This window comes from Mus musculus, chromosome 5, assembly GCF_000001635.26.
Source record: "Mus musculus strain C57BL/6J chromosome 5, GRCm38.p6 C57BL/6J".
NCBI lineage: Eukaryota > Metazoa > Chordata > Mammalia > Rodentia > Muridae > Mus > Mus musculus.
Window position 1 is genome coordinate 149163289 of NC_000071.6, and position 22695 is coordinate 149185983.

At 44.3% G+C, this 22695-nt stretch overlaps 1 protein-coding gene and 1 long non-coding RNA gene across 10 annotated transcripts in view; one reads left to right on the top strand and one right to left on the bottom strand.

The window, feature by feature from the left end:
- The window catches only part of Mm2pr (macrophage M2 polarization regulator), a 62472-nt gene extending 43724 nt beyond the window's left edge, over window positions 1-18748 (bottom strand). The window contains exon 1 of the long non-coding RNA NR_015478.2: window positions 18707-18748. This is a non-coding gene — a long non-coding RNA (macrophage M2 polarization regulator). The remainder of the gene's footprint in view (window positions 1-18706) is intronic.
- A 2523-nt stretch (window positions 18749-21271) lies between these two features.
- Window positions 21272-22695, top strand: part of Uspl1 (ubiquitin specific peptidase like 1) — a 30875-nt gene continuing 29451 nt past the window's right edge. For 7 of the 9 annotated variants that reach the window (NM_001115149.1, NM_001013378.2, NM_001359956.1 and 4 more), the window contains exon 1: window positions 21272-21518. The gene's annotated coding sequence lies outside the window, so the exon portion shown is untranslated. Of the gene's footprint in view, window positions 21519-22196; window positions 22374-22695 lie in introns of all 9 variants that reach the window. The other 2 variants (NM_001115153.1, NM_001359957.1) reach the window with 1 other exon arrangement.

Consider the following 22695-nt stretch of genomic DNA (forward strand, 5'->3'; position numbering starts at 1 on the left):
TTACGTTCTCAGCACTGGCACAGAAAGAGGAAACTTTGTATAATATCTATTATTACAAGGTAACATTAACACTAATTAGAAAATGGAAAGTAAGAGACATATTTAAAATACACAGCAACACAAAGTATAACTGCAGAGACATAGTCAAGCAAAGGCTGTATAATTCATAAATTATGAGGGATGGAAAAGCTAGATTCTGAAAGCTAATATAGCCATATGATTTATTCACCACCATCACCATCATCACAGTCATTGTTATTGTCCGCACTTCTGCAGCGCTGCGGATCGATCCTGTGGCCTTATGCGTGCAAGGTGAGTGTTCTACCCCTGAGCTTAGCCCCACACTTGGCTCAGGCTTGAAGGGACAGAAAGTCAAAACATCCATAAGAGAGCGAGGAAGACAGACAGGCTCGGTGGTTTACGTCTGTAATCCCAGTGCTGGGGAGCTGTGGCAGGAGACTGTGAGGTCAGCCTGGGCTGCATAGCAAGGCTCTGTCTCGAAATAAAGGAAAGGGGTGTGACATAAGGCTAAGACCCAGGAGGGGACTGAAATAGTGTGGCAGTAAAAGAATATGCCTCTACAGCACAAAAATAATGGAAGGCATGTGGCTAACAAAACTAACAGCTTAGGGCCAGGACACCACCTCTGAGCATCGAGGTGTGGTACAAAGCCTTCAGTCCCATCACTCAAGAGGCAGGGGCCAGCTGGTTTTTGAGTCCAGCCTGTTCTACATAGGGAGTTCCTGGCCAGCCATGGCTACATAGTGAGACCCTGTCTAACAAACAACACCACAAACTGCAGGGCAAAAGGGAACAATGATGTAAGGAGATGATTTTTTTTAAAGTAGGCATGAGAGTGACCAAGACCCTGTGAGCATGGCTCCTGCCTCGAGCTGGCGAGAGGAAGAAACACCTGTGAGTCTGTGTGGTGGCTGGGGGAAGCAGGCGCCTGGACAAATGTCCACAAGTGTGCTGGGTATGAGGATGACCGTGGCAGCCATGAAGTCCGCGTGTGCTGTGAATGCATCCTCATATCCTTTCCCATTGCAAACGGGAGTCTCTGTGGCCTCGGAATTCCAAGAGCTTCAGTGAAACTCAAAGGAACTGAGAAGGGAGGCAAATCCGCCCAGGCCTGTAATCTCAGCCTTCACGAAGCTGGGGCAGTAGGCTCTGAGTCCATCTCGGGCCACACACCAAGAGCTTGTCTCAACAAACAAAAGTCACTCTAGGGGAAAATGAAGACGTTAACGTTGAGACATCTTTTGAGTTCCTGTCTACAATCCCAGGCTGAGGCAGGTGGGACAAGAGTTCAAGGCCATCCAGAGCTACAAAGCAATGAATGCCCTGTCTCAAAACAAAAACTAAAACAAAGAAATTGAGACCTGATCTATTTGTGTGTCTGAGGTGTTTGCATGTGTGAAGGATGTGGGTGCGTGGGTGCCACAGCACACATGTGCAGGTCACAGGGTACTTTCAGGGTTAGTTTTGTCCTTCCACTACCTTCAACAGGCTGGTGTGGCAAGTGCCTTTACCCACTGAGCCATCTCACCGACAATATGGACTTTAAAAAAAATAAATCAGGTGAAAAAAATAGGTCTTATTCTTATGCATTTCCCGCCTTTGCAGCCCATTTTGTCCTTTGTGTCTGGCATATGTGTGTGCTCCTGCACTTTGTGCACAGAGGTCAGAGGTCGAGTCAGACGTCTTCCTGTACTGCTCTCAACATTGTTTTCCGAAGCCAAGGTCTCTCACAGGACCTTCAGCTCACTGACCGCCACACTGGCTGGCCTCTGAGCTCTCAGGATCTTCCTGTCTCAGTTTCCACTGCAGAGACTACAGGGTCACTCGGCCATATCCAGCGTTTATGGGATGCCAGGGAAATGGACTCTGACCCTCATTCTCACACAGCAAGCACTTTAGCCAATGAGTCTTCTCCCTAGACCCCAACTCAGAGCTTTAAAAAAATCATTGTTCCTTGGTAATTCCAGGAATCTGACCAGTGACACGTTAGAAAACAAAGGCTTACCAGTACAAAGCTGTCTGGAGTGACAAAGACAGCAACAGGAGAGACCAGGACTCAAACTGTTCTTGGATCCTGTTTGTTTGTTTGTGTTTGAGACTGGGTCTCTCTCTCTATAGCCCAGACAGGCCTGAAACTTGCTATGTAGACCAGGATGGCTGCAAACTCCCAGAGATCCACTTGCCTCTGCTTTTTAAGTGCTGGTACTAAAGGTATGTGTCACCGTGCCAGGTCTGTATTTTTTAATCTTAAGTTCGTCCCATTTCTTTTATCTTTTGAGGAAAGTGGATGGCACAAGGTAGCAGAAAGTGTCCTGTCTCAAAGTTAGACAGACGTGGACCTAAATCTTCACATAGGATCAACAATGAAAGTACAAGCCCAGGCACTGAACCCAGAAAATGGGCATTGACAGGGCTGTCTAGAAACACTGCTTACCTTAACTAATACCTGAGACACAAACCTGTAATAACAAGTTGCTCTTAAATAGGTAAGAAAGAAGAGAAAGGTGTGGTAGGCACAGAGAGGTAAGAGGACAAGAGATCTAAGACAACAATGTAGACTTTCTTTCATAGCAGTCCTCAACCTGTGGGTTGCAGGGGTCACCTAAGACCATCAGAAAACACGGATATTTGCATTACAGATCATAATAGTAGCAAAATTACAGTTATGAAATGGCAATGAAAGTAATTTCATGGTTGGCGGTCCCCGCACCATGAGGAACTGAATTAAAGGGTCACAGCATTAGGAAGGGTGAGACCCACTGCCCTATGATGACATAAACACTCCCGATCTACACTGCAAGAGCTCTCACTGTTAGCCACATCTGGCTTCCGAGTACTTGAAATGTGGCTAGGACAACTGAGGGATGAGTGTCAGAGTAACGCCAGGCCCTGGAGTAACACGGGGTGGAGACGGTGCCGTGCACGCATCCAGCCCCGAGCTCTATCCTAGCACTAAACAGAAACAGCAGGAACAGGGCCTTACTGTGAGGGCCGGACTGGCCTAGAACTCATGGCCCTGCTGCCTCAGCCTTCTGAGTGCTGGGATTATAGGTGTGTGCTGCTGTGACCAAGAAAGACTGGATGTCAGTGAATTTAGTCAAATGCAGTTTTAGTTTTTAAATATAATGTCTAATTTTATTGCATTTTTATTGACACATATGTGTGCAACCGCATGCACGTGGAGGTCAGAGAAAACTTTTGGAAACTGGTTCTCTTCTGCACCCTTAGGGTCCCAGACACTGAACTCAGGTCTGTAGGCTCTGCAGGGAGCACCTTCACCTACTGAGCCATCTCACTGGGTTAAATTTAAGCAAATTTAAGTAAATGTGAACAAGTAAATTACAAACTATTCAGGATTAGAGGATGAAGTTCAAGACTGCTATGGGTAGGGTGTTTGTGTTCCCCCGAGTTCCTGTGTTGAATTCCTCCCCGTTGATAGTACGGGCCCTCATGAGGGGGTATGGCCCCCACAAAAGGCCAAGGGAACTGGTTTGTCCTTACTACCACAGGGTATGGTAGCATCAGATGAGACCTCACAGGGCACCAAATCTGCTGTTGTTTTTGGTCTTTTTTTCTTTTTTGAGACAGGGTTTCTCTGTGTAGTGCTGGCTGTCCTTGAACTCACTCTGTAGACCAGGCTGGCCTCAAACTCACAGAGACCTAGCTGCCTCTGCATCCTGAGTGTTGGGGTTAAGGTATGTGCTACCACTTTCCAGCTAAAATACATACTTTTTTTAAAAAATAAAAAAATAATTGGGGGGGGGGCACTCTCTCAGAGGCAAAGAGGAAAGGAGATGAGGTGAAGAACTGTGGGGGAACCAGGAGGAGGGCAAGGTTTGGAATAAATAAAATAATTTAGTAAAAAAGTAAAGAAATAGTTTTCTTTGGTTGGTATTTGCCAACAACAACAAAAAACAGATTTATATGTAGTGACTTAACAATACAGACATTTCCTATCTTTGATTAGATTCATGGTTCCTTTTAAATTCCTTTCAGGTACCTTAGAGCCTTTTAAACTCATAGCTCTGAAAACATAAAACCAGAGCTTCACACAGAGCCTGCGTAGCCCATGTAAAGTAGAGGATCAATCTCTAACTCTATATTTAAAAATCAAAGCTGAAGCCAGGCGTGGTGGAGCACGCCTTTAATCCCAGCACTCGGGAGGCAGAGGCAGGCGGACTTCTGAGTTCGAGGCCAGCCTGGTCTACAAAGTGAGTTCCAGGACAGCCAGGGCTACACAGAGAAACCCTGTCTCAAAAAAAAAACAAAAAAACAAAAAACAAAAAACAAACAAACAAAAAAAAAAAAAACAAAAGAAAAAAAAACAAAAACAAAAAAAAAATCAAAGCTGATTTGTTCAGGTGATGTATTTAGATCTAGTTACTGTGTTAAGAGAATAGTTGACATCTTTAACCCCGACACTTAGTGGGGTAGAGGAAGGTGGAGTCCATGAGTTTGAGTTCAGCTTGGTCTACATAGCAAGTTCCAGGCCAGGCAGGGATTCATAGTAAGACCCTGTCTTAAAAAAAAAAAAAAAAAAAAGAAGAAGAAGCAAAAATGAAATATACAACATGAGGTCTAGACAGGTCACTATTACATTTTCTTCATTCTTACATTGAGAATGCTATGAAACATATCAATCTTTCTAGCCAGTACAATTTTATTTGAAGATTAACTAGATAGTTATTCTATACTCATTTGGGGATGTGATGCTATGTTTACAGAAACACATAGATTGTGGTTGTGTTCTTCTCAGCATATTATCAGTATCTTAACCCCAGCCTAAGGTTTAGTGTTTGCAAAAAGCCAGTGATAGTCCCAGCAGGAGTCAGACTCATGAGTGATCGAGGGCTCCTTAGACCACGGATGAAATGACCTCTGTTAAGACCCTGCCACATGGGAAAGTCTAGAATAAAGACTCCAAGCATCATCCAAGCATCAGAGGATGGCTGGAGAGGTGGCTTGTGCTTGAGAGCTTCTGCTGCTCTTGCAGGGGGCCAGGGTTCAGTTCCTAGCACCACCATGGAGACTCAGGACCATCAGTTCTAGAGATCTGAACCCCTCTTCAGGCCCTGTGGGTTCAGGCTTGTGCAAATTGTATATATACACATGTGCAGGCAAAGACTCATTCACATCAAGTTAGTAAATCTTCAATCTCTCTCCCTCTCTCTCTTTCTAAAAGTTGCCTGGTACTCAGATTTCAGTTTTTTTCTAGACCAGAGAGATGGCTCAGTGTCAGCAACCAAGCCTGACAACTTAAGTTTGATCACCAGGACCAACATGGTGGAAAGAGTGGATCAGCTCCAGCAAGCTGTCCTCTCACCTTCAAACATGCACACACACAAAAAAATAAATAAAAAATGCAATTAAAACTGTTTCCTATCTTAAAATAATATTTATACACTAATCCGGGACACTGTTGGGGAAGATGAATAAACAAATAGACAAACTCAAATTCACTGCTATTTCTTTTTAAAAAGTGAATCCCTGGGCAGATCATACAGTACAAAAGAAGCAAAAGCTCAGCCCTTCCAGACCTTGGGGGAATCCATCACACCACACCATCTCTTAGAAAGACTGCCACACTAAAAAGCACTCGGTGTGGTTTAGTCATTTTTAATGCACCAGACCAGGAAAAATGCCAGGTCCACATTTTTCTTACAGATGGATGTTCCTCTTATAGCAGCCATGGGGATAGCCTTCTTTGGCTGGGAATGCATTTAGGCCATTTCCCCAACAGCGTAGCTGCAGAGCATCCCAGTGGAAACGCCTGTGTTCCGTGGCACGTCCGCCTCTCTGACTGCCGTTTACTGTATACTGTGGAATACAGAGTCTGTTGTATTCTCCTCTGTATTCCCGGTGCCCACCCCAGTGTCTGGCAGATAATACGAACTTTTGTTTGTTGAATATGTTCAGCCAAAGTTGGAAGAAAACCTCCTACTGTTTTCTCAGGAAGGTACTCATGGCTTTCTGGGAAGAAAGAGTTCATGATGAAGCTAAATAGAGCCAGTTAAGGTCACTTAAATGCCAAGAATTTCCGTGATTTTTTTAAATTCAGGTGCTGAATCAAACATCTATAATAATTCGAAAGAGTGAAAAATCACTGCATTCTAAATATTTTTTGGAAGTTGATCTATAGCACATTTCTATTTCTCATTTCAACTTGTACTAATTTTCTTAACTTTGCTTGACCTGAATTTTATTTAAATTGGTCTTCTAGATAGGATACTATTTTCACATTTTTAGAACATTTAGAGGAATTTTTTTTAGATCATATAATTCTAACCTAGTTGCAAGGAAACAAACCCAAATTATATTTAAAAGGGGGGAAAGTATGTCCTTGTTCTAAAAATAACAGGACATGAAGTCATAGAGAGGCGGTGGACACAGTCTAGAACATCTTAGGGAAAGGACCCCACACAGGAGCCTGCGCTAGAAGGAAGAAGGAAGATGGCCCAAAGGTCATTCCTGGGTTTGCTGGCAAAGCTGGTGTACTGGCTGGTTTTGTGTGTCAACTTGACACAAACTGGAGTTATCACAGAGAAAGGAGCTTCAGTTGGGGAAATGCCTCCATGAGATCCAGCTGTAAGGCATTTTCTCAATTAGTGGTCAAGGGGGGAGGTGGGTGGGGCCATCCCTGGGTTGGTGGTCTTGGGTTCTATAAGAAAGCAAGCTGAGCAAGCCATGAGGCACAAGCCAGCAAGTAACATCCCTCCATGGCCTCTGCAACAGCTCCTGCTTCCTGACCTGCTTGAGTTCCAGTCCTGACTTCCTTTGCTGATGAACAGCAATGTGGAAGTGTAAGCTGAATAAACCCTTTCCTCCCCAACTTGCTTCTTGGTCATGATGTCTGTGCAGGAATAGAAACAAAATAGAAACCCTGACTAAGACAGCCGGATAACAGAAAGTGAAGGTTCAGTATTGAATGCTGAGGTTGTCTCGGATGGCACATCCAAGAATTTAGGGGGATGAGGATATAATATATTGAATTATGCTCAGATGACTGAAAGAGCAAGCAAGTGTACTCACAAGCCTATGGCATAAGGCAACCAGCACAATCCTGAATGATGCGGGAATCTGGGTAAAAGGTGTATGGTGGTGTTTGCATGTTTTCCTTTCCTTCTTATTTTTTAAAAAATTATTTGTATTTTACATTCATTGTGTTTTGCCTGCATGTACGTCCATGTGAAGGTGTCAGAAGGTCCCTGGAGTTGATGTTATAGACAGGTGTGAGCTCCCATGTTGGACCCGGTCCACTGGAAGAGCAGCCAGTGCTCTTAGCCACTGAGCCATCTTTCCAGAAGCCCCCAACATGATTTTTCAAACTTGAAGGTTTTAAATCATTTCTAAGTAAAACAACAACAAAAAAAATAAGCAAATAAAACTTGTCCAATTTTCCTGATTCTACTATATATCTGTTAAGATATATAATAATTTTTGTTTCATTTATATACTTCAAATACTCAAATTTATTATTTTTAATGAAAGTCACTAAAAAGTCTGAGTCTCCTGGTTCCTCTGCAGATGGTGCCTACAAACCAAAGTTGTCCTACGGCCTCTGTGTGTAACACAAAAGCCATTTGTAGCCCTGGGGTCACATGAACACAGACATCCCTCCACATCCAACTCAGCCGGCCCCCAAGCTTGGAGGTTAGTTAGCCCTCAGGCTCTCTCCTCAGCATTCCAATCTGAGGAATGAGCCTAGTGTGCTCTAAAGGCCAGGAGTTACCTGGACACAATCCTGAAGCTAGCAACTCTCCCAGTTTTCCTTTAGACTTCACTGAGAGGCACGTCTATGCAAATGGCTCTCAGGAGCCCCTGCACCCCATGCTGCCTCTTCACATCTCAAAAGGTGATTAACATCCGGAGATTTACATCATCTGCCAAGTCCTGCTGATCAAACAGCAGGGTAAGTATGGAGAAGGGCCACAGCTGGGGCCTGAAGTTCCAAGGCGAGGCGGCAAGCCTAAGGGACCTACTTTGCACAGATCATTGTGAGGTGTAAGGGGTAAACCTGTAATCACCACAGTGCAGTAGACTACAGCAGAACTGATGTGTTTCAGGCAAGGCTCCAAGGTCTCGGAGCTTTTACCTTTGCCCTCTTGGGACATTCATTCCTGCTGCCACATTTTAAAGCCCTGGGAGGGGCTGCAAATCTGGCTCAGAAATAGAATGTTTGCCTACAGCATGAGGCCGTAGGGTCAATTCCAAGCACCACAAACAACAACAACAAAAAATAAAACCCAACCCAACCCAGGAGAGCTTGAACCAACCCAGGAGAGATTGAACCAACCCAGGAGAGCTTGAACCAACCCAGGAGAGATTGAACCAACCCAGGAGAGCTTGAACCAACCCAGGAGAGCATGAACCAACCCAGGAGAGCTTGAACCAACCCAGGAGAGATTGAACCAACCCAGGAGAGCATGAACCAACCCAGGAGAGCATGAACCAACCCAGGAGAGATTGAACCAACCCAGGAGAGCTTGAACCAACCCAGGAGAGCTTGAACCAACCCAGGAGAGCTTGAACCAACCCAGGAGAGATTGAACCAACCCAGGAGAGCTTGAACCAACCCAGGAGAGATTGAACCAACCCAGGAGAGCTTGAACCAACCCAGGAGAGCTTGAACCAACCCAGGAGAGCTTGAACCAACCCAGGAGAGCTTGAACCAACCCAGGAGAGATTGAACCAACCCAGGAGAGCTTGAACCAACCCAGGAGAGCTTGAACCAACCCAGGAGAGCTTGAACCAACCCAGGAGAGCATGAACCAACCCAGGAGAGCATGAACCAACCCAGGAGAGCTTGAACCAACCCAGGAGAGCTTGAGCCACCCCAGGAGAGCATGAACCAACCCAGGAGAGCTTGAACCAACCCAGGAGAGCTTGAACCAACCCAGGAGAGCTTGAACCAACCCAGGAGAGCTTGAACCAACCCAGGAGAGCATGAACCAACCCAGGAGAGCATGAACCAACCCAGGAGAGCTTGAACCAACCCAGGAGAACATGAACCAACCCAGGAGAGCATCAGCTAACCCAGGAGCGCGAACAGAGAGAGGCAGGAGAGGCTAGGGAGAGGCAGAGTGAGGAGGAACCCGCTGATTGACGCCCTGCAGGTTCACACAGCCTCATCCGGTTCACTCTGCTCCAGGCCGAGAGCTGACTGAGATGGATTTGTTTCATGAACAAGTTGTGAGGACAACTTGCCAGTCTCCCACGGGGCCATGACAAAGCGTGTTTTTAGCCACAACAGTTTGGGGAGGGTTGTTGCACTACAGATGGCCACCACAGTTAGCGACAAGCCCATTCATACGAAACCCCAAATTAAGAGCAAAGAAGGAGGGAAAACACTTCCTAATCCTTTGTAAGTTTTTTTCTCCAAGGACCTCCAATTATGAAAACTATTTTTTCCTACAGCATAAAAACTGAAACAGCTTTAGGACAGAACTGAGTACGCGTAGCTGGCAGCTTCATTTGTTTGGTATAATCAACAATTTAATAATCCCTGAGGAAGAAGTTACGTAGCAGAAAACAGACTAGCAGAAGGGAGTCTCTTTGTCTCTTTAGTACTTTAGCACAGGTGACCAAGTGACTTCATGTGTGTGCTCTCTCTCTCTCTTTCTCTCTCTCTCTGTTTTGCCTACATGTATGTATATATCAAATGTGTGTTTAATCTCAGAGGCCAGAAAAGGGTGTTGGATCCCCTGGAACTGGAGTTATAAGTGGCTGTGAGCCACCATGTAGGTACTGGGAAATGGACCCAGACCCTCTGCAAGAGCAGGCAGTGCTCCAAACTGCTGAGCAACCTCCTCAGCCCTTTTAGGATTTCTTGCCCTAGAGAAACAACCAGCAGGCTCCATCTTTTTCATTTTCCATACACCCTTCTCTCTTGTACCTGCGTAGCAGATGGAATTTCAGGGGTTTCTTTCAGTTCTGATATGCAAAGTGTTCTCCTATTTCTGCTTATTTAATGGATATTCTCACATCTATATTTACTGTCCATATGCCTGTCCTCTCATAGCTACTTGGCAGGAGACTCTCTCCCTAGAAGGACTGGAGAGTCAATTCCAAAGCAGATCTACTGTTTCCTCTTCTCTTTGCTTGGTTAATACCCTCCTCCCCTCTGCACTATCAGACTGATTGTATGTAAGCAATCCTTTCCTCTGGGGATTACTACAGAATCTTGGAGATGGGTGCTAAGCCTTTCTTGATATTCTCAGACTGGGTTAGGAATCACTGTAGTCACTTAGAAACTAACAGTTTCTTAACAGTATAAAACTATTCAACATGAGAAGTGGTGAGGGACAACACGGGAAACGTGAAGGTCACAGTGGGGTGGTGCCCATGTAGTAGTGGGAAAGGATTTGTACGAGACGAAAAAGACTACTGTCCATTTGTGTGTGTGTTTTGTGTCTACATATATCTGTATGCTTCATGCATGTGTGTAAGTATGTGTGTGCTGTGTGTGTGCATGTTGTGTACTGGTGAGGGAAGTGTTTGTAGGCATTACAGATTGATCCTCCTGAGTCAGTAAGGCACAGGAATGTTCTAGACCTGCTTCGTTTTGTACGATGGAACAGTTGTTGTATTAGGAATGAATGAAAGGTAAGGAAAGTGGAGCACTGTATCTCACTCAGTGGTCTGCAGCTCAGGGCATTTTTGCCTTCAGAGAACATGCTGGAAGAGTTATAAGTGTGGGGGCAAGTTGCCCTTTGCACCAAATGGCTGGGGCATTCAACACACTGCACAGGACAGGTCCTGCCCACATTACTGGCCCCAACGCCAACAGAGTTGAAGCTGAGAAACTCTGCTCTAATCTGTGATGGGACAGAGGCAGGATTAACAGGCGTGGGCTGGCAGACATGGATACAGCTTAGAGGATGAGCTTGCCTAGCATGAACAAGGCCCTGGTTTCAAGCTTCTGCAAAGGAAGGAAGAGGAGGAATCAGCAGAGGTGCTTTGGAAAAGAATACACACACACACACACACAAGTATACATTATATATAATATGTATATATGTATGTATGTATGTATGTATGTACAACTTTGGTTGGTTTTTGTATTCCAACAAGACAGGGTTTCTCTGTGTAGTCCTGGCTGTCCTGGATCTCACTCTGCAGACCAGGATGGCCTTGAACTCAGAAATCCACCTGCCTCTGCCTCCCGAGTGCTGGGACCAAAGGTGTGCGCTATCATGCCCATCCCAAATGCATATTTAAAGCTTTAGGATAGGATAAGATTCTTCACGGAAGCTCAGAATTCATGTCAGAGGCATTCTGATGCTTAAGGAAGAGGACCAGCAGAAGACAGAAAGAAGCCGAGAAGAAGGAAGCACCCAAGAGAACTGTCAGCCATGCTACTGCCGCTCAGGGATCAAGGGAACCCAGGACTGGAAAGTCACTCCTAGACCTAGCAACAGGGAAGTTCGCGCTGATATGGAAATGGCTGTCCTGACTGAAGTCCATCCAAACCACCTGACAGCAGGAGGGGTCGCAGGGACTCTAAACAGTGCCATATTATCTTGAAGCCTTTTCTTGTATAGCTACAAAACAAGTTTATTTTTTTTTCTCCCCAAGTTTTACTATATTCGATCCTACAGGGAAGTTGAAAGAAGACATAGCCACCCTGACATAGGTCCAGCGCTCACCTGAATGTCATAGCTGCTGTACCATATGTACTTAGGTGTATGTGTACACTATCTGAAGATAGCTTTCCTGTAAGCACCCTTTGGATATCCTAAGCCTAGTCCACTATTACAAAAGCATAACCACCATTAGCACATCTACAAAAATTAAAATGTATTCTGTGTTATATTCTGTAAGGGGGCATATTCATGTTTTCCTAATGTATTTTGCTTTGCCTTTTTTTTTTTTTTTTTTTTTTTTTTTTTTAAGACAGGGTTTCTGCAGATTCACAGAGATTCGCCTGCCTCTGCCTCTGCTTCCTAAATGCTGGGATTAAAGGTGTGTGTGCTACCACCTCCCTGCTTCCTAATATATTATGCAAACCAGGTATAAGCAAAGTCCCTGCAGTGGTTTTTCCTTTAATCTCTGACCTTTCCTATAGAATGGAATCAGAGCGATTCATTGTTATACATACAGCTGAACTTATTCTACTCTGGAAAGAGTTTTTTAAAGTAGTGAATAGACTTACTGCTTTTGGCACACTATTCTAAAGTTGCAATTTCTGAACTTTTCTGTATCACTTTGCCCTTTTCTTTTCAGAAAAACCTTAACTTATTCTGTTTGGTTTTGTTTCATTTTGTTTCTTAGATGTAAGCACTGTCTAGTAGCTCAGAAGATTCCAGTGAGAAAAATCCTAGGGTTATGTGCTCTGCATTCACAGCATACGGTAGACGCTCCCACCTCTCGTTTACCAGACGAACTTGTTGTAAGAGATGTCATCTTAAATCCAATCAGCATGAAACCAAGCAACATTTTATGGATTAATCACAACAAATCACACTTAGAAAGTAAAATAATTTCCCAAAAGTTCTTTCTTGATTACCAGCTAGGCCCTCCTAATACCTGCAGGTGAACGGGGCTTGTCAGAGCTGCCTATGTGACTGGAAATTAGCATATGCAAGTGGGCTAAGTCTGCTGTCTACTCTGCATTCTACTGTGCAGTGAGCAGATTGCGTGCAGACGCAAACACGCAAACACCGACTACAGTAAGTGTCTGGGTTTCCATTACTGCTCGTTCAATAGTCTTGTCCTTCAGGCCAAGCCTTGGTCTAGGGATCCTCTTACCTCCATCTGCAGAGTGCTGGAGTACAGGCCTGCACTCAGCCTCTGGAGGCAATGCCAGGGGGATCAGCAATGCTTATTTTTGGTCACAAGAACATTTTGCACTGTTAGTTGTCCTTAGGCTACAAAAATGGAGGGTAAATGAATGTTCCAAGTTTGCTCTCACATTATATGGGGATTCTTTTTTTTTCTGTATTACAAAACCTAAAATTATTTAATGTTCTATATCAAAGTGAGTTATGTTCTTACCTATTTTATTTCACTAACTTGGACTTCTTTAATGGTCTGACATTTGAATTTTAATCAAACCACAGACCCTTTCAATGCCTTTCGGCCTAAGGACAATTTAAGTAAGGTGAAGGACCTCCATTAGCCAGCTACATTCATACACCTCATTCCGGTCACTACTGAAAAAAACCATAGAGAATCCAACAAAACAAAAGACCCTTACCTGAATAAATCAGAGCCCGGGACTCAAACTTTATGGGGAACCTCTTAGGGAGACCATAATTATTAATTTGTACTAAAAATATTGTAGCTATCTTCACCTGAACTTCCACACTTGTCTAGAAGACCATGCAAACTGAGTAGGATATTGGTGGAATGTATGTTACAGATTTAGACACTCAGCTAGACCGGAAGCTATCCTGTAGACAAACACTGTCAACTTACTTCTCAACTACATTACCATATGTAATATATACAAAATATAATTATTGCAGGAAACTGCCATCAATATTTTAATAAGCTTATAATGAGATATTGAATTACTTGTTCTTTCAAGTATAAAACATGCAATATAATTGTGGCTGCCAGCCCACACTGAATCCTGCCTCCTGGTATTCATACCTTTAAGAGGTCCCTCCCACACTCTAACAAGGGAGAGTGGTTTAATCTACAGAATACAGCAAGGGATGATGTACTGCTTCTGAGGCAAGGTTTCAAAAGGAGCTATGCTTTCTGCCCATCTCTCAGATCATTTGCTCTCTAGAGAGAATTCAGGTGCCATGGTGGAAGGACACAAAAGTAGCCTTTCTGAAGATCCACAGAAGACTGAACTAGAGCTGTCCACTTCCAGATGCCTCTATCAGAAGCCACGTAACCAGTGTATTTGTTTTAGGCTACTTGGAAGTCATCTGCTAGCCGCAGAAGATACCTCCAGAATACGCTTCACTTACCTCAAGTTGTATACTTTTTTTGTTTTGTTTTTTGTTTGTTTGTTTGTTTTGTTTTGTTTTGGGGGGGGTGTTTCAAGACGGTATAAGGTTTTGAAACACAGTAAGATATTTTTTATTTTATGGCTATGAGTGTTTGAGTGTTTTGTCTGCATGTATGTTTGTGCATCATTTGCATGCTGTGTCTATAGAGGCCTAGAAAAGGGCATCAGTTCTGTTGGAAGTGGAGTTACAGATGGCTGTGAGGAGCTAAGTGGCCCTTCTGCAAGACTGGCCAGTGCTCTTAACTACTGAGCCATTTCTCCAGCCCCAACTATCTAACTCTTAATTTTTAAAATGATAGCCAGGCGTGGTGGCACACGCCTTTAATCCCAGCACTTGGGAGGCAGAGGCAGGCGGATTTCTGAGTTCGAGATCAGCCTGGTCTACAGAGTGAGTTCCAGGACAGAGAAACCCTGTCTTGAAAAACCAAAAAAAAAAAAAAAAAAAAAAAGATAATATTCGGATGTAATGCCTTTAATAAGACCCATTACCAGGAACAGTGAGGAGAGAGGACTGATTTCTCATGCTATAAAGCCTAGGATAACTATGACTGACCACAAATGAATACTTCCTAACAGCTAACAGACAGGATGAACCATGGCTGAGCTAACAGTCATGAGGTATCTTAATCTGATCTATACCTGCATTAGACTGAGCTGCTGTACTGTGTATATGCAGAGTGCAGAAAAAGCCTTTAATACTGCACATGTTAATATCCATGCCGACATGAACTTTTCTCATCTGAACTTTCCTAGAGAAGGGTGAACTGTCTTAGCCAAGCTTGGTAGAGGGAACTCAGTGGCTCAGCTCTTTACTCTGTTTTCTCGGCTCTGGAAGACTGAAGGGAGTCATTTGGTGAGGGCCGCTCTCTAGCATCCTGTAACTGTATGGGATAAGCTATGTTCTTGGAGTCCTCTTGAGAATGACTGAAATCGGCCTGTTTCTGAAGTGTGGTGTCAATCAACTCATTGCTGTTGCCAACCTCAGCCACATTTTCTAAAAAAAACTTTTTCGGGAGGGTGTGTGTGTCAACTTACATTTATCTTAACTAATGTAATTGGATCCAAATGTATGCAGAGGAAGAAAAAGAGAAGTAGTCTTAAGCGGCTTCTAAACAAGTATTTGTTGAGGACTGCTCTCTGGCCTCCTGCACCTGTAGGGGATAGCCATGTTCTTGGCCCATGGAATTTATAGCATCTCTGAAGGGCTATACAATGAGACTCACACAGCAAACAGTAAGAACACGTTTATTAATGGATAGGTGGAAAACCAGGACCTTTGGCAAGCATTAGGAAACTCGAAGAGAAAAAAATTACAGATGCTCAGAACTCATCCAAACCCTGGGGTCAGGAGAGGACACAGTTATGGCTTTAACAAGTCCCCAAATATAAAGCTGACCCACAATAATTTGAGGACCCATTTGTCATACATGGGCAAGTGAACCGTGGCCGAGAGACTGCAGACCTAGCCGAGGAAAGTTCAATGATAGAACTAACAACCCTTAAAGGACCTGTAGAGTGTGGAGGATGAGGAAAGACTGCCATGTATCCTGAGAGCTTCCTAACTGCCATCTGCTTCTTTACGTGTTATCTTATTTAAGATAAGTTTATTTTTTATATGGGAAACCTGGGCTCAGAGGTGTGAAATAATTTTCCTGAGATTACAATACTAGCTAGATGACAGAAGTGGGACTGGTAGATATCTTCATTTTCTAGATGAAATTGAGCCTTGGAGAAGTTTAGTACTTGGTCTGGAGTAAGTGCCAGGTGAAGGCAGGCTGTGTCTCCCAGCCGATGCATCCCCGCCTCTCTCGTAGTCTAAGAGAGGAGTCTGCACTACTTAGAGCACGCGGTGGCACAGCACGAGTAAAGAAGCTGGAGTACGCCACTGAAAAGCAGGCCAGATTTAAAACCTAAGGGTTTTTAAAGCCATCTTTCCAGCTCCACAGTCCAATGCTGACTCGTGAAACAGTTCTGGGAATCACACAGTAAAGATGCTAATAACTTAAAGTCAATAATTTAAAATTACTTTATATATATAAAAGACAATTTCTTCCCATTCTAGTTTTGTTTTAAATCATTCATTAAACAATTACTAGCGCCCAGATTATAGGAAGTTAGAGTCTAGTCATAAGACTAAACTATGATCTTGCTATTTGTTTATTACCAACCTAGCTAAAATAGTCAAATTGATTTTATGGTAAGTTTCAATTTTACTTTGTTTATTTTTTTTTTCATATTTTTTCTTGGCAATTTCCTGATTTAAATTTCCTGGCTAAACCAAATGATGGCATGAACTCTTGGAGAGTAAGACAATCTATTTCTAAAAAGCCCTAAATTCAGTCCAGTATTTCTGACTGATAAATTCATCTTGAAGTGACAACTATGTCCCAATTAAGAAAGTGTTTCTCTATATGAGTTTAATTTTTTTTTTTTTTAATGTAGAGAACTCCTGATTGCTAATCAGCATGCTGCATGATTACGTTCAGGCCTTACTCAAAGTCCTATAGTATGCTGTTTTCTCACTGAAGTATGCAGGGCTCATTTCTGAAGGCCAGGCTGGTTCAGTCTAAGCTCTTAGCACTCTGACAATGGGAGGGAGCTACACACTCAGCTCAGCTTTGGGGGTGGGTAGTAGGCTGAAAAAAAATAAAAAGCTCCGGATTGGAAGTTAGAGGATGCAGCCTTCAGCCTCAGGTCTGACAGTTTAATGTACAAACTTAGATACACTGTTTCCTTCTGGCTTAGTTTTCTGTCTCAGAGCGGGAATGCTCAGGAGAGGTGGCTTTGGCAGAGGATAACAGGTCAGTTCCTAACACCCACATGAGCTGCTTTACAACTTCCGGTAACTCCCTGGTATTCCAGCCCCAGGGAATCCAAAACCTCTCCAGTCCTCAGGCATCTGCACCAACACACACATAATTAAAATAAAAAATAAATCTTTAATAAAGTAGCAGCACGAAGAAGTTGCCTTCTAAATCCAACTACACATGTAGAGCAAGACCATTAAAAGAAAAATTCAGTTTAAATAGCATTTGCTGAGCATGCTCTCGAAAGCCACGGTCTGCTGCTAACTCATCTCCACCCTGCACGCTCACCGTCACACGCTCACCGCCACACGCTCACCGCCACACGCTCACCGCCACACGCTCACCGTCACACGCTCACCGCCACTCTTGCTGTGCTGCACGACTGCGATGTTCAAAGATATGTAAGTTGTCTGGGTAGAGGTCCCTCAACACAGCTCTTTGTTCCTCTGGTTTCAAATGATGATGCCACTCAGGTGATGTGATTAATCAATTTTGTTTAGAGTCAGGTATGATATTAACACCACTCTCCCACTCTCATGACGCAGGCACAGGGCATGTATGAGCCATGGCAGACAGAAGTAGCTATGCTACTGTTTAGGACACACAGAGATTCACATGTGTGAGAAATGATGAGTATATCATTTATTGTACAATGCTTTACATTTTTATTCCACTTTAATCTATCTACTTAGCTCTTTGCTTCTTGACGGTGCAGGACTGTGACCAGCGACTTCAAGCCCCTGCTGCAGTGACGTCCCCAGGAGATGTACTAACCTTAAACTGTGAGTCACAATAAACCCATTCTTCCCTGCATTGCCATTATCAGGGCATTTTTGTTACAGCAACAAGACAAGTAACCAAGACAGATTCTGAAAGAAACCTAAGCAACCCAAATAAATCCGAAGCGGACTGACACCGTGACAGAAAGCCACCTCTGAGACAAGTGAACATGTAAGGCAAACAGGGGCATACTATGCAACACTCTCATTAAAAGGCAGGACACAAGCCACATCCTAATAGCACTTTACTTGCCTCTATATGCATGCACCGCCCCCTCAGCTTCTATTGATCCTAGGCAGGGTGACTGAGAGACAGGTATAGCATGAAGACTCATTGTGCCAAGTCTGAGCTATGTACTACTCAATTTAAGCAGTGACTTTTGACCAGCAAGAAGGCAGTGTAGGTTGAGATGGACAATGTCCTTAGTGGTAGTCTCAAGAAAGTATCTGCAGGTGACATCACAACTATAAGGGACTTTCCTCGAGCTATTTATCTGCTCCAAACTTGTCACTGTATAGATGTTCTCAGGGCACCAAATTTAAACAACCTGTATAAAGTACACAGCCAGAGACAGAATTAGATACCAGATACTCCAGTATCTACTCTGTGACTCATATTTTATCTGCTCGTTTGGGGAAAAGAACCAGGTAAGTGTGGATGCATTATGAGATATCATGTAAGTTTACTTAAAAGTTCTAAGAGAACAAAACAATACCTTGGGACAACGACTACAACCTTTGGCCTAATGGATAAGCTCTGCACATCCCAATAATTGTACACGAGTAGAATGTTCCCCATAGTTAACTCACTTGAACTCATTGACAACAAATAATGCCTCGAATTAATTTTTTTAAACAAATGCCTTGTACGAGAGAACTTGCCAAATATAAATATAGGCCGATAATTCTTTTACTAACACCTAAGAGTTGGAGACTTAAAAGGTTATTATAGTGGGGCCTGGTAGAACAGTAACTAAAATCTCACTCGAGAGACTGAGGCATGAATACACCAATTCTAGGTTGACTTGGCCTACACAGTGAGTTCAAGGCCAGCCAAGGAAACTTTGTAAAACAGTTTCTCAAATTAAAAAAAAAAAAAAAAAAAAAAAAAAAGATCTGGGGAAATGGTACAGTACTTGCCCAGCACGGGTGTGATGTCCGGATTCATTTCCCAGTACTGGCAAAACAAAGAGGAGGGAAGTTATAAACTCAACCATTATAGAAAACCCCTTATGCCAGCGGCCAACAGCAGCACACAGCAATCAAACCTATTAATGTTGTTTCAATGAAATACACAGGAGAAAGCTCACGTATCTCATTGGTTTGCACCAGTTTTTACTACCAAAGAGCTTTTGGTTTTTCCAGCTTTCTGAAGATAAGATTTAGTAAAGGGATTATAGACTGTACTCTGGAAAGTCAGGCTGCCCGGGTACATGGTGCACAGGTGAAGGACAGAGGTGGATGCTAACGGTCTTCCTTTCTCTCGGCTTACTTTTTGAGACAGGGTCTCTAACTGAATCTGGGGCTCACAGATTCAGCCAGGCTGAGTGGCTAGTGAGCCCCTGGGATCCACAGATCTGCACCTCCCCCAGCCTGGGATAACAGATGCATACAGTTGGGCCAAGCTTTATCAAAGTGCTGGGGCTTCCAGTTCAGGCCCTCATTACTGCAGGGAGAATAACTTACTGATGGAAGTCGTTTCTGCAGTCCAGTAAATTGTCAATGAGACCAGAATACACAACCACCGCAGGGTTTGATTTTAGGACAAGTCTCAACTCTAAGCACTCATTTGTTATATAGCCCAAGCTGGCTTCCACCCAAGGTCCTCCTGAGTGCTGGGCTTACAGAGGTGTCCACCATACCTGGCTTAGAGGTAGCATTTATATCCCAGGTTGGTGCTAAAGGTTTGTTTTCAGTTAAGGAATACAACAGAAAAAAAGAACAAGAGCTCACAAAATGATCTGCAGAGCACTGTATTCCTATTGCAGCTTAATTAATTATTAGTTAAATAAAAGCTTCCATTTATTGAATATGAATTTCTAAGTGGAAATAGATAAACCTACTTTAGTTTACTGAGGTTAACTATACTCTCTATGGGACCAATGTATATAAAAACAGGCACTCTGCATACTGTGGAAAGAATACACAGAAGTACATGGTATCTTCTCAGCTGGGGACTATTATTAACCTGAAGTAAATTGGGAATTTTCTCCCCCCCCCTCCCCGACCCGCCATATTCCATCTTCATTTTGTTTGTCACTATTAAGTTTTTCTGGCCAAAAATTTTGTTTTAATAAATTTTTCATTAAAGACAGCAATAATCCATTTTTATTTTTATTCTAGTTGTTTGTGGATGTTGCTTTACACCTCAAAAGTCGGGTTACATTTTAACTGAACCAACTAGATCATTCAATTTATGAGCTGACATTCAGCAAGTGTTTATTGGGAGGGGAAGTGTACTCCACTCTAAAAATGGAAATAGCATGTTGAATAAGAAAACAATCCTATTAATCTTGGCTACTCTCTCAGGAAGAAATACTTTCTCAAAAACCTCATAATCCATACAAAAAGAAATCTTACTTGTTTGATCTTACAACAAATATACCAGTACAGTATGTAGTGTAAATGCAAAGATAAATAAAATTAAAAAAAAGCAAAACCTAACCAGTCTATTTTCGTCATGAGAGAGGAGAAAAAAAACCCTAACAAAGTCTCTGTTGGAACGCTCAGCGATTTCCATTCCTAAGTACCACAAACTGAAATTCTTTTATTGAATAATTTCTTCCTACAGCGGACTTGTTTCCCCCATTGCACGCTACCAAAATTATCAGTATTCTGCCAGAACATGGTCGTTTAAGACCACTAATGAAACCCTACAGGACCGCAATCCAAAATGCCAGTCATGATTCCTGTAAGGTCCAGAAAAAATCCCAAATTGTAGTCCCAGGCCACGGAAACAGTCTATGCAAAGGACTCCAAGAATAGGATGTCCTCATGGACGCGATCAGTCATGACCTCCCTGACACCACATGACCTTTCTACGAAGGCAGTTCTTAAAACTTAGCAACTGAGCTCTCCCCTCTCTGAAGTTCAAGGAGGCAGGGCGGCTGCTGAGATGCGCGGGTCGGCTGCTCAGTGCCACCCCGGGTCAAGTGCTCGTCTTTCGCTACCCCCCTTACCGTGAGCAGATCAGAGAGGGAAGAAAGAAAAAGTGGCCTCCAAGGATGGGTTTGGGGAAGAAGGGAGGGGCAGCTCCGTGTGTGGTAACCGTTTGTGAACACGTAGGGTGGTGGCGCGCGGGCCGAAAAGAACCAACTATGGGAGCCCGTCGTGGCGTCCGCCATGACGGCCCGCCAGGGAGGCCCATCACTGCGCCTGCGCGCCAGGCAGGCAGCCGCCCAGCGACCTCTCCTTCCTCTGCCGCGTAATCCCTCCGCTGAAGGCCGCGCACTAATTTTAATCACGCCCCGCCCCCTAGCCTCTGGCGTCACCTCCGCCACTCCAGCGCTTTCCAGCAGCTTCCAGAACCAAGCCTGCCCCACCCCCTCCAGCTCCCTCCCCCTCCCCCTCCCCCGTCCTCCCGACTCACACTTTGCAGGCTCTGTAGCGAGGGGCCCCGCCCTGTCGCCGCAGTTCCCACTGCGCCTGCGCCTGCTGGGCGGGCAAGCCACGCCTCTGCGGAGCCCTGCCGGAAGTGCTCTGGTCTTCCCCTTCCCCGGCCCTGCCCGCGTGCTCTCAAGCAGGGCTGCCTGCCGCAGGAAAGTGTTTGTGGGGTAGCTCTTGGGCGGCGGACTCGCAGGCGGAAGTTGCTTTCCTGGCGGAGAGGGCTGTGGGGGAGGAGCCGTCCGAGGGAACGTGGGTTGAACGTTACGGTTAGATGGTGGGGACCTCAAGCTGGAAGAGGAGTTCGGGTCCACTGTATGCGAAGAAGGAGCGTACTTCGGGAGGGTAAGGAAGACAGTAGTTCCCTCGGGAAGTAGAAATTGGGACGGCTGGAGTGCCCGGGGTGGGTCGTTGGCGCGCTGAAAAGATGGGGTAGGAACGAGGTTGTGGTGGGCAAGGTGGAGGATGGAGGTGCAGGCTGGGTCTTCAGGTTCCGGTTAGGCTCAAAGAGGTAAACGCTGAAGAGAAACCAGAGTTTGTGCCCGCCCCACGAAGAGCGTGGAGATGGGCTGGGTAACGGAACGCCGCGCCTCTTGGACTTCCTTGGTAGGCTTTTGAAGCTCAGTTCGCGTGGACCCATCCGTCTCAAATTCGGGAAGCTGGACTGGGTACCAAGCAGTATTGGGCTCTGTAAAGCCTATCCCTTCGCTGGGGCTTAAGTCTGCTGGCCTTGAAAATTCATATGCAGAGCCGAGAGATAAAGCTCCGAAGGGTTCCAGGCCCTTTGAATACCTGTAATAGTTTCTACACATGCAGTGAATTAAATTTAAATCCCTCTCGTGATTGGCTGCTAAATGGATCTATTCTGGGCTGATATCTCCCATTAAGGTCTCCGGAATGCGACTTACCTACGTTGAAGGTGGGGGCTCGGTGGTGGGCGTAGGTAAGAGGAAAAGTGCCGGAGATGAACACTGGAAAACCTTGGTTGTTCTCCTTGAAATAAGCTCATGTCATAATCTTTAGGATGTACTGAGCTGTTTGGGCGGACTTCCTACAATCAGATTGGATTAAATAGGTGGTTTGAAGCGGAGCTGTCATTTTGACAGTGATATGAATGGAAAGAGAGACAAGTTCGAAACATTTCCAAAGCCTCGTTCACGAGTTTAGATGGCGCCTACTGTGCAAACATGGGAGATGAGAGTGAGTAGACGGCACAAACTTTCTAGTCTGTATTTGGAAACCCAAAAGATGCCAAAATTTAGATACTGTACAGGGAGGAGCTAGCAGTTACACTTGGAGAAAAGATAATGAAGGTAATTTATTCCTAGACAAATTGAAATTTGAGACCCACCCCGGGGTTTTGTGTATAATACAGTGCTTGAAAAACCCCAAGAGTCTACTTCTGGTATTTTAAAACTTGAATATTCTTTGGGGAGGGGGAATTTCTTAATATTGTTTAGTGTTTCTACTACCATCTTAATGGGTCTCCTCCCTCCTTCTCTCCTTCCCTCCCTCTCCTTTC